The following is a 10,059-nucleotide window of genomic DNA, read 5'->3' as shown; positions in this document are numbered from 1 at the left end:
GTATTGCTTTAGCTCAGACATTCCAGTTATTCAGTGAAGGCTTTTCTTTACTGTGGATTTTATAGCAGTAAATTATTTGGCTTTAAACTAAACTATAGCAAGCTGGCAATGTGATACTGTCCAGAGTTTTACAGCAAATAAGGGAGTGGTACCAATTTATTATGGTATTGCAACAGATTTTCTTTTCGAAACACTGAATGTGGGTGTCAGGCTATGTACGTTTATGTATACATATATATCTGTGTATATGTATAATGATAGGAGCTAATGCTTTTTGTGATCTTGAGGAGAAAAACTGGAGACTGCCACTCTAAGAGGGTGTAGCTGAGAGCTGTAGGTTTCTTTGTTGAGAGAGCTAGAGCTAGCAACTTCACATTTATAATTTAACCTTCACATTTAAAGTCATAAACCCCCCCGAACATATAAGAAGGATGTTTTTGACAGGGAGATGGGGGAAACATTCTCCCTACTACCTACAGAGCCTGTCATAGTCTCAGTGGATGGTGGGGTGGAAGGGAGGACTGTAAAGCCTATTTTGGGGTGAAAGGCAGCACCTTATTTGAATTAGTTGGAAAAAAACACCTTAGCATGAGTGTATACATATTTATTTTCTTTCATTAGCAAACGGTCTTTGTTTGAGGAGGCTATTTGTCAGTCGCTGTGGAAAAAGACCAGCTGGTAATTGCTTTATTTTCCTTATGTTATGGCAGCAGGAAGCTGAAATGTAAATTTATACAATTTCCTTTTTCAGTTTGGAGACATGGCTTGCAAAGGTAGTGAACTCAAATTCCTTGCCTATGAAGCCATTGTGTTTCTTTCTAGTATTTGTCAAATAGTGTATGGGCTGGTGACAAGGTTGCCAATGGATATCGATAACTGAAGATTTTTGTATGCATCCCATAGGTATGACTGGAATATTTTCAAATTTTTAGGTTAAATTTTGTAATATTACCCCTTTTAAAGTATATTTTTATGTTCTATTTTTATGTATCCTACCACTTCCATTTCTCCCTTTGGTTAGCAAATGCTCTTCTTTGAAGGTGACTGTTCTTCAGTCATTGTGGAATTGTAGAATCTTTGAATAAAGTTATTCCTTTTATCTGTTGCTTAGAAATCTGTGGGCAATTGAGAATTTCTTCTACTTAATGGAAACAAGAGAAGTGAATATCACTTTGAGTGTGTGCTATAAACTGCTGATGTTTAGCACATGCTTTTCTTTTTGCATAGTAATTTTTCATTAAGAGCCATTTTAAAGGCTGCAGTGCTAAAATAGCTCGTGATTACTACATGTAGGGATAGAACGTAGACCTGGGGAGAAGACTGCTTAGGTATGCAAGAAGACCTGATTCCTGAAATTAAAGGCTTTAGTTTCGCTAATTCAAGTAATGATGCCCAGCAGGACAAGGTGGTCCACGAGGTCATTTGCAGCTACTAACTGCCTTTTGGGAAAGTATCTAAAGCTGCAAAGTATCAGTAGAAGCTGTTGAGTATGAGTGTCGTGACAGCAAAGAGTGAAACAGGTTTTATAAAATACATTTTGCAAAGGAGATTTTAGAAATTATTAAAGCATGGATTACAAGAGGAAGGAGAAAAGGGAAGGAATGTGAAGAATAACCATATGCAAAAAGGATTTAAAGATAAAGCAGCCAAACCTATGTGATTTCCATCCTTGTAGAATTCATGCAAATTCACCTCAAAGTATCTATGTTTTCATTCAATATTACTAGGATTTCTGCATAAATAGGTTAACGGCTCTTTTAAAAAATTGTAGCATTTTTATGTATTAAAGTTTGTTTCTTACTTCTTTTTTCAGTAATAGAAATTTATCAATGTGGAAAATTCAGTGGGCACGTTTACAGGAAGATAGTTCTGTAAGGTCAAAATCTGTTATCTTGACAGATGCCTATGTACTTTTAATTAAACTATACATTTTATTTTATAAATTTGTATAAAATAAACCAGAATTGAGAAAAAAATGCTTTCTGTTAGTCTGAAGCACTTCAGGAATGTTATTTAGCCGAAAACATCAAAGTGATCCTAGTTTGAAATTGGTCAAACCAACATTTCAAAACAATGGAATTTCCCAGGGAGGACAACTTTGATCTCATGTGGTCTAGTGTGTAAATCCTGGTCTGTTCCAGATTGTTTAAAGTTTTCTTTTTTTTATTATTAATTGAAGACACACTTTCTTGTTCCTCTTCAAATCTTTCTGGTAAATGATGGTCTTAAACCCTAGGACCATGCAGATGTCTTCTGAGGAAGAGCTGCTCATTAATGCACTGAACAGCCACCTGTGATCTGAAAATAATCAGATTTTATGGAAGGATTTTTCACACTAAACAATAACATTTTATTTAAATGAAGAGCAGGAGAGCACTGAAACAATTACATAGGAGATATAAATCCAGTTTGCATAGCTTTCTGCCAATAATATGAAAAAAATCTCTACTGAGGATGATTATGGTCTTCTGAAAGGTTTTAGCTGATGCTATGAATGTTTGACTATAGTACTAGCCATCTAACTACAGTGGAAGATTTGCCTGTTGATTGAAATTTGCTCTGAAGTTTCAACAAACAAGCTGTGATTTTTCTTTTTTCCTCTCTCCTTGTTACATGCTTCCCTCCCTCTACAGAGAAGGCAATCCCAGATAAGCAGATTACTATGTGGGATAGCTCCTCTTCATTGTTCTGTGCAGCACTTCCAGCTTTTCATAGCCAGTTGGACTTGTTAGGAGGAGCTAAGCAATCGGTTGTTTCCTGGACTCCGTTTCATAAATTATAGCCCAGCATGCATGAGCATGATTCCTACAGTTGCAGTAATCCAGAGGCCTGTCAGTTCCTGACTTTGTGCATGTTTATTCCTACTTGTTTTATTGCACTGGAATTTCCTGTCTTAGATAGTTTGCTATTGCATCTTCAGGACTCTGTGAGTAATTTTGACTTTTTCTACTCTGTTAATTACACATCGTAAACAAGAATGCTTGTGTTTAGGAAGTAGTTCACTAGCAGTTCTGTCTGAGATTCTGTGCTATGTGAAGTCAGGTAAGTTAACTTGGCAGCTTTTCTCTTGCTAGTGTTAAAATAGCTTCATGATGTTGCATGTGGTCAGTGCATTTGGGGTTCATTCATTTCTGAAACAGACTGTGTTTGATCCCTATAATTTTTGTTCTTCTATAATAAAATATAGTGATGCTGCATTACACCTCGTTTGTGCTTAATCAATACATGTGGTGTATCTTACTTTTTAATATCATTTGTATGTTGTATACTAGCAATTGTAGTAAAACTATTGAAGAAATGCACACAATTCTCAGCTTACAGTAAAATAAAGAATCCCCACTCTTTTCACACTCTCTCCCTGCTTCTTCTCTAAATAAGAACAGACATGCCACTAAAAAGCAGCACAGTGTTAACATCTAGTATTTTAAACAACAGCAAAGCTTAACTAACACCCTCCCCCCACCCCACTTTCTTTTTTATGGTGCTATGATGCTTTCCTTAATTTGTAGAGGTTGTTTTTGTAGCAAGGGAAATGCCAGCATGTTAGAGTTCACACATTTAAAAACAAATTCTACTCACAGTGAATTAGAAACCAGTGGGAAATGCTGTTCAGGATCTGTGGTTTAATCAGATAGAGTTATCACAGTGACTCCCTTGTTGGTTTCCTGAGATTGTCGGGTGTTACCTCTGTGCAACTCAGGTTTAGAACAACAGAACATGAGATTGAAATCAGAAAGCTACTAAACTGGTGCTCTACACCTCTCTAGTAAATGCTACAAGGTCATATTCATTGCTTTAAATGCATTAGCTCATGCAAAGAACTTTCCCTAGTGCTTGTTTTTCCACTGGAAATATAATTTCATTGCGTGGTGTAACAGAGTTAGCATTTGTGGGTAAATAGCTTGTGTTATACCAAGAAGTACATTCTGCTAGCAGGATATAAGCCTATGATGTTTCTTATTAGCTTAATAATTTTAAAACAGTAAATGTTCTTCAGACAGCTGACTTGCACTTTCTAATGAATATTATAGCTTCTGGGGATATAAAATGCCCTTGTAAAACCTCTGTAAAAATATTATTTTTTGCTAGCATAGGTAAAGACATTCTTTTTTGAACCTGTAATAGAAAATAGGAATGTAATTTTAGCAGTATTGCACGTCTCATGTTGTATTGCATTGAATGATGCAAGATTAAAGTGACCATCACAAACTGAAAGTCAGTACTATGGTGACACTGTCTAAAGTATTTTTGTTAGATGTGGGTCAGCAAACCAAACTGTTTGAGTCCTCTAAATGGCTTTATGAAGTTAAACTAAAAAGTGTTTTGCTGACATTGGTAATATTTGAGATAACTTTTGCCAGCTTTACCTTAGTGGTCAGGTATACTGTTATAATATAAAACCTAAACCACGGTGAAATCAATTTGACTGAGGTGGTATGCATTAAGTGAGGCAGCAATTATAGTGCAAACTGTTAGTTCTATGATATTTCTGAAATGAGGAATCCAAAGTAGTTCTCTTAGACATGGAAAGCTGGTTTCAGCATAATTTCTCTGACATATGCAAAGCACAAGGAAATAACTTGGTGAGACATTAAATGCTGCTACTTTACTTTTCCTGTGCTCAACAAAAAAGAGAGACTATGGAAAAAACCTTGCCAGTTTAAGTGAGTTTATTATGGCACTGTGTTTGCTGTGATCTTTAGGGGAGTAACTTGGAAAACTGGTCCTGTGCTATACTGAGTGCATGCACTGTTTCAATACTATTTATACCAAGTTTCCAGGAAATGAAACTGTATTGATACTGAATTCTATAGGTGATATTTGGAATCTAACGTACCACAAGCAATGCCTACAGGCTGGATCAAAGTCCTGTTGTGCTTGATGCTGTTCAAACAAGCAGTAAAAGGCAGTCCCGGCCCTTAGAAGATTATAAACTAAACAGGATGGTAGGCACAGCATGGAAATACATACAATTTAAACATAACCTTGGGCAAGTCAGAGCAGATCAACAGCCAAGGGAGGAATGAAATCCTGGAATATACCTGCAATATGATGTTGTATGAGAGGTATCTGTAGCAAAGAGCTGGGCCCATGAAGGTCCACATTAGGACACCTGTTTGATACCAGAAGCAGTATAGGTATGTTGTGTGAAGGCTAATTAGGGCAGAATTAGCCTGCACTGAACATTTTACTGCTTCTTGTATAGATGCTTTCCTAATTCATAGTTCAGCGCCTCCTTGACTGTACTGATGCTACTTGAAATAAACTTTTTATCTCCTATTATGTTAAATACTCCAACATTTTACATCCATGTTAGGAAGTCTAGATAACTGTTTTTTTCAGAACTCTTTGAAAAGGTTTTTCTACTTGTTTAGTAGAGAATCTCAGATTTGCATCCTTGTTTAAAACATGCCAGCAGCTTTTCTCTGTAAATGCAAGGGAGCTTAACTTTGCTGCAGAGACAGCCCAAGTTAAAGATTTTATATAGTGCCTACCTTGAGTCCCACTGGCTGAGTTGTACCTATTGGTGTTTGGCCGAAGCAGATAAAATACATGTGTGTCTGCTTAAATGTAAGATTGATATTAAGGAATGCTTTACATAATTTGGAATATGTTATAAAAAGAACTAAACATCCCATTAAATTTGAAGGTCTGATGCTTTGCCAGTGAATTTTCAGTGTGAGTTCAGGTATTCACGTCAGAAACATAATTTATGTTGAAACTCCAACATGTTTTGGAAAATATTTTTGTAAACATTTTGCTTACAAATATCAAAACTATGTCTGCTCAGTAGAGCACCAGAGTAGAGTATAGACTGCAGGTGTATCTTGCTTTGTACCCATATTAAAGTCTCCTGTAAGAAGGCAGTTAACTCTAAGCCATTTGCAGTCAGCAGAAGCGTTTTTTCCTTTGGTGTGTCTGTGTATCAGATGTCAGTTGTGTGAAGAAACCCTCATCACAAAACACTAAAAAATAAATGGGGGGGGGGGGGAATGGGGGCACTCACAAAAAGATGTGCTCACTTTAGCCACTGGACGCATCTTAAGTCTGCAAAAGTGGTGGGTTCTTCATGCAGACAACAGACAGGAAAGGTCCTACAGAACCCCAGAAAGGAATGAGCATTTCTCAGTAGGGCAGCTGGCCCATGTATTTGCTTTTAATAATTCATGGCAGACTTGGGAATTAAGTACAGGTCAAAATTAGCAGAGGATCTGACAGGGCCTTCTGTTGCTGTTGCTGTGTAATATTATTTGAATGATAACATTAAGTGACTTTGAGTGTGGTACTGCTTGTCTTGGAAATAAATATTTCGATACACCTCTGTTTCACAGATCTAAAATACTTTGGCTTCACAGAGGATTGTATTGGTGTGACTGCATTGTTATGATTTTATGTTGTAATCCTTCATACAAAAAATATAGAGCAAAAAATATAACCAGAAAATTAGAGTTCACAAGAAAAGAAAAAGAATTTAGCTTAGTCTAAACTGTGCTGAATTTTTTCTTTTCTCATTTACAATGGCCAATTTAAATGTATGAATTAACTATGCACTATATAAAAATTATTCCAGAGCTTGAAAAAGAAATAACTAGGTTATGATCAACAACAACAATTTTTTTTCTTTTTTTTTCTTTTTAAATGGGAGGATTTTTGTTTTCTTCCTGGGTGCTCCTGAAAAGTTAAAAAAGTCTTGGGAAAAAGCATGTAATCACATCACTACAATAATGTATTATATCCTCTTAAAACAGTATAAACATATATCAGTGATGTCTGTGTGTTCTGTTAGATCACTCAGCAGATTGAAAGGTGAGGAATGTGGGTAGCAGAAAGAGAAAGGGAAGAAGGAAATCTAGAGGAAAAAAGAAGTGAGATCAAATCACATTTGGAGATAGGAGGAAACCAAAAGGAGTAAGTGGGAATGTTGAATGAAAACTCGCTGTTCAAATGAATATCTTCAAAGTATCTTCAAAATGTTAGTTTATACTTTTAAACAAAGTGTACAATGCAATTTGGCCCAGAGGGGAAAAGAAAAAGCTTCAAAGTCATATTATTAATGAAACAGCTTTTGGCTTGCTGTGTAATTTTGTCTTTGCAGTCACTTTCTGTAAATAGCTGTGCAGTGAACATACTGACACACAAATAAATGTTGAAGATGCAGGTGTGGATGTTCATAGCAGGTGAGCATTTACATTTGTATATACGTGGAAAAGGCCTTAAACAAAAATGGTACTGGTTGTTTGCATGTATTTACATTCTCAGGATCAAGGACAGGATTGCTTTTGTTTTATTGTGTCAGGATTCCAGTCTTACACATCTGAAAAAGTAATACCCTGTTCCTGTGTTCCAGCTTGCTTTCCTTGAAAGAAAGTACTGTTACCCAAAGCAAAATACAGATTTATTTAAATCTTCAGGCAGAAACACAAATACTCTCCCCAAGTAGCATAGCTCCCTGCTCAGGTACAGAGAACACACTGTTTCTCTAGGGGCTAGCTGGAACTTGCTGTTCTCTGCATGAGAAATGATGGTGTCTTTTGCATTAAATAATTTGCTGGCAAGTTTTACCTGTCACAGTGATTTTGAAAGGTAGCAAAACTCAGCCTTGCTGTAGCCTGGAATCTGAATTATAGGCCGTGGAGAGTCTGTTAGCTTCTTTGATACATCGTATCTGAAGTATGATCTCTATCTCTGCAGTTCTGCCAAACCAATGCACGCTTTTTTGAATTTTCATGGTCAGAGGCTCTCAATTAAGGACTGCAAGTATATAATTTGTGGGTTGTCAAACTAAAAAATGAAATTATTCCAGCTAAGTAATGGATTTGAAAAGATGATAAAGGGAGAGAAACAGGTTTCTGTGTGTTATCTGTATGGAACCAGTTGTGTATACATTTTTGAAAAAAGAAATTTAAGATGTGGATAACAAACATTTTCTTTGTGCTTGATGTGTGTTTGGAGGTGGTCTGAAGGCAAGTTAGGAGCTGAAATACAAGAAGGTGGAAGGTACTGTTATGGCCTGTAACAGAAAATAATCTAGATGGACTAAAGGGACTTTGCTGTGTAAACTGAGCTGGCAAGGCTTCAAAGATTTTTATACTCAGTTTCACTGGAAAACCAGAATTTTGAGAATATAAGGGACGTGCTTGCCATGAAACTTAGTTAACCAAATCTATGTTTCTCTAGCTGTAGTTATCCCAAACAGCTCTCCTTATATCTTAAACTTTCTGGTCATTGTTAAAAAAATTGCAGTTGACAGCAGTGCATAAATGTCTGACACAGTAGAGGAGAGGAATCCAGCTGATCTTGCTATGCTGAATTTCAATATCTGACTCGGGCAGTTTTCAGTGATAGCTGTATTACCCCTAGGGTCCAACGTTTTTGCAAATGCAATTAAAAAGAAAAAAAGATTTTGCTCATTTTATCTTAGAATTATGAAAATGTAGGCCCTTCACATTAAGCTCCTTGATGTAGCTATTTTTACAGCATGAAAAAAAATACAGTGTTTTATATGTGATATTTTTTATTATATACCCCCAAAACAGTGTGTGATTGTACCTGCATAAAAATTTACTTGAATAATTAAAAGTTGAATTTTGTGATACTGATTTTGCTTGCTGTATTTAGATCTTAAATATAGTATGTCAGTTAATCTGTATCAAAGCATTTTGAATTATTTTAAAAAATCAACATTTAACAGTTAAGAGTTTGAAATATAGTCTGTCTATTCTTTATCTCATTATCTAGGGATCTCATCCTCCCTAAGCTCTTTGATTACTGGGCACTGATTGGAAGGGTTTTCATTTCATTAATTTACAGCCAAGAATACTGCACTGATTCCTATCCTTCTATCTTTTCTTTCCTGCCTCATGAGTAAAGTGATGGAGAAGAGAAGATACATTTGTATGAGAATGTGTTTTCTACCTTCTTTACTCTCAGTAATACACATGGTCATAAAATTACTGTGGTGAGTAGATATTTATGGCTACATACAATCAATCGTTTACTCAAAGAAAAGCTATAATGTGAATTTTACTTGAAACCACTCCTAAAATTAAATCAAGGGCTGGATTTTTAATATTTGCACTTTTCAGAATCTGAATACTGTATGCAGCTTCTAGACTAAGCTCATACGGAGGTTTGAACGTCTGTGGCTCATCCATTTAAACAGATGGTAAGATCTGTGATATCCCAGGCATTTGCAGTGCAGCGTGGTGTCTGGAACAAATGTGTTTCTACATCCACCTATCTTTGACCATCAAGAAGACTGACCTTGCTCCAGCCTTTTGGTAGATGTAATTTCTAACAGTGTGCTGCCCTTGGACTTTGGGAATATAAAATCTGTCCCTTGCCTCTGTTGTCTCCATATGGATGCTTTCTAACAAGATATTTAATTATGAAAAGAGGGGAAGTCATTCATCACCAACCTTTTTTATAATAGATTCCCATATAGCAGATATAGCACAGCACATGTGTATACAATAAATGAAACAATTAGCTGAAACCTGAAAAGATCAGTTATCAATATGCTGTGCAATTAATTTAAATTAAAAGGTATCTTTTATCTACCCAATGCCCTATTAATCGACATTGTGGGTTTTTTCAATGTAAGCATAAATCTCTCTGTTTGAGAAATATCTGTTGCTCTGAATAATCTGTTCAAGTTTATTTTGGATGAAGGCAGATACTCCTGATGACAAAATAAAGTTTGAGAACATAACCCCCAGTCATTACAGCCATTTCCTGAAGCTTTCTCACAGAAATAACACTAAGGCCCTTTATTCAAACATTCAGATTGAACTGCCTTGTCATGTACCTAGCTGTGGGAATACAGACATATAGGATAACCCATGGGAAGAGATGTCATAATGCTGGTGTTCCCCAAGAAGTGCAAAGTGATAAAATTGCAGTCCTCTAGTAATTTTCCCATGAAAGACAGCATTTAAAAACCATTTTAAAAGCAGCACTAGAAAACAGCTACATCGGTGTAATGGGACTGTATGGCCTTTTATGTCCAGGTTTGGAGTGCAATAGGAAAATACAGGAGCAGTAGAAAGAAAAAAAAGG

At 36.1% G+C, this 10,059-nt stretch overlaps 1 protein-coding gene across 1 annotated transcript in view; it reads left to right on the top strand.

Annotated features, from left to right (window-relative positions):
* Positions 1 to 2,742: 2,742 nt before the first annotated feature.
* The window catches only part of PDE4D (phosphodiesterase 4D), a 624,925-nt gene continuing 617,608 nt past the window's right edge, over positions 2,743 to 10,059 (top strand). The window contains exon 1 of the mRNA XM_027808274.2: positions 2,743 to 2,926. The gene's annotated coding sequence lies outside the window, so the exon portion shown is untranslated. The remainder of the gene's footprint in view (positions 2,927 to 10,059) is intronic.

This window comes from Falco cherrug, chromosome Z (assembly GCF_023634085.1).
Source record: "Falco cherrug isolate bFalChe1 chromosome Z, bFalChe1.pri, whole genome shotgun sequence".
NCBI classification, from domain to species: Eukaryota; Metazoa; Chordata; class Aves; order Falconiformes; family Falconidae; genus Falco; species Falco cherrug.
Note: the sequence above shows the minus strand (reverse complement) of the source record. Positions and strands in the feature narration are given on the sequence as shown.